The following is a 2,738-nucleotide window of genomic DNA, read 5'->3' as shown; positions in this document are numbered from 1 at the left end:
TGACACTCAAAACTCCCAAAGAAATTTGGGACTACCTGAAGGAAGAATATGCAGGAGATGAGAGGATTCGAAGCATGCAGGTGTTGAACTTGATGAGGGAATTTGAGTTAAAAAGAATGAAGGAGTCAGAGACAATTAAAGAGTACTCAGACAAATTGCTCACCATTGCCAACAAGGTAAGGTTGTTGGGCACTGAATTTCCTGATTCTAGGATTGTACAAAAAATCCTTGTAACTGTCACTGAGAAATATGAAGCTTCTATAGCAAGCATGGAGAACACAAAGGATCTTTCGCAGATCACTTTGGCAGAGGTGTTACATGCATTCCAAGCACAAGAGCAAAGAAGGCTTATGAGGCAAGAAGGAACTACAGAGGGTGCCTTACAAGCCAAACTGCAAAACAACAACGGTGGAAGAAACAAGAAGAAGAAGCAGAACAATTTCAACAAGCCTGGAGGTTCTAACAAGTACCACCAGAAAAACAACACTCAGGTTTCTCCACCTTGTCCTCACTGCAAAAAGACAAATCATCAACCAAAATGGTGCTGGTGGAGGCCAGATGCAAAATGTCTCAAGTGTGGCCAGCAAGGACACATGGAAAAGGTATGCAAGTCTCATCAACAACAAGGAGAAGTCAAGGTTGCTGAGGATCAACAAGAAGAGGAACAATTGTTTGCAGCAACATGCTTTGCTGCCAAAAGCTCCACCAAATGGCTCATAGACAGCGGCTGCTCAAACCACATGACTTTTGACCTTGAACTCTTCAAAGAGTTTAAAGAAAAAAATTCTAAAGTCAAAATTGGTAATGGAGCTTATCTTGAAGGAAAAGGAAAAGGAACAGTGGCAATTCAAAGCCATACAGGTCTGAAATTAATTTCAGATGTTTTATATGTTCCTGAAATTGATCAAAACCTTTTGAGTGTTGCTCAGTTGCTGGAAAATAGCTATAAGGTGCTGTTTGAAGACTTGCACTGCCAGATCAAAGATCCAGAAGGCAAAGAAGTGTGCAATGTTCAAATGAAAGACAAAAGGTTTGTCTTGGATCTCATGAACCTAGAACATGCTGCAGTGCACAAAGAAGTTAGCAACAATACAATACTTTGGCATAAGAGATTGGGTCATTTCCATCATGACGCTCTAATATTCATGAAGAAGAACAATCTTGTAAAAGGCTTACCGGAATTAGAAGAAGATCTTCCAACATGTGCTGCCTGTCAATATGGAAAGCAGTCAAGACTCCCATTTCCACAAAGTACGGCATGGAGGGCTTCACAAAAGTTACAATTAGTTCACACAGATGTTGGAGGACCCATAAACACACCATCATTGAATGGCAGTAAGTATTATATTGTTTTCATTGATGATAACACAAGGATGTGCTGGATTTATTTTATGAAGCTTAAATCTGAAGTTGCTGACATCTTTTGGAAGTTCAAAGCCTGGGCTGAAACTCAGAGCAAGTGAAAATTGCAGATGATCAGATCTGATAATTGATCTGAATATACCTCAGGAAAATTTAACAAGTTTTGTGAAGATGCAGGCATAGAACACCAGTTGACAGCACCTTACTCCCCCCAGCAGAATGGTGTTGCAGAAAGAAAGAATAGGACAGTTATGGAGATGGCTAGATGCTTACTTCATGACAAAGGGCTACCAAAGAAATTCTGGGCAGAAGCTGCAAATACTGCTGTATTTTTGCAAAACAGGCTGCCAACAAAAGCTTTACAAAGAAGAACACCGTTTGAAGCATGGTATGGTTACAAACCTGAATTGCTTAATTTGAAGACATTTGGCTGCTTGTGTTTCTCTCACATTCCTCATGTAAAGAGAGACAAACTAGACAAGAAAGCAGAATCTGGGATTTTTGTAGGCTATAGCTTAACTTCAAAGGCCTACAGGATCTATTTTCCACATCAGAATAAAATAATTGTTAGTAGGGATGTTAAATTCATGGAGTCAGATAGCTGGAGTTGGGAAGATGAAAATAAATCTGAATTCCAGGAGGAGAATGAAGATGTGGATGATGAACCAGTCAGAGGAACAAGATTACTTTCTGAAGTTTATCAAAGGTGCAATCTTGCTGTCATGGAGCCTGCTGGATATGAAGAAGCTGCAACTGATCAAAAGTGGATAAATGCAATGATGGAGGAGCTGAAAATGATTGAAAAAAATCAGACATGGGAGTTGATGGACAGACCAAATCATAAGAAAGCCATTGGAGTCAAGTGGGTTTATAGAACCAAGCTTAATCCTGATGGTTCTGTGAACAAGCATAAGGCAAGACTTGTTGTCAAGGGTTATGCCCAAATGTTTGGGGTGGATTTCTCTGAAACATTTGCCCCAGTTGCAAGGTTGGATACAATAAGGCTGCTGCTTGCACTTGCTGCACAAAATGATTGGATTGTACACCAATTGGATGTCAAATCAGCCTTTTTGAATGGATACTTGGAGGAAGAAATTTTTGTTGAACAACCAGAAGGATTTGTTCTTCAAGGACAAGAAGATAAGGTTTATCGATTAAAGAAGGCATTGTATGGCTTAAAACAAGCACCAAGGTCTTGGTACAGCAGAATTGATACACATTTAGAAAGCTTAGGCTTCGTGAAAAGTCTAAGTGAGTCTACCTTATATGTTAAAAAGGTGGATGAAGATATACTTGTGTTATCTCTATATGTTGATGATCTATTCGTTACAGGAAGTAGCAAGAAGATGATTGACAAGTTTAAAAAAGAAATGGAA

The sequence above is a fragment of the Lotus japonicus genome, chromosome 4 (assembly GCF_012489685.1).
Source record: "Lotus japonicus ecotype B-129 chromosome 4, LjGifu_v1.2".
In the NCBI taxonomy this organism is placed as follows: Eukaryota; Viridiplantae; Streptophyta; class Magnoliopsida; order Fabales; family Fabaceae; genus Lotus; species Lotus japonicus.
This window is presented reverse-complemented; position numbering follows the sequence as displayed.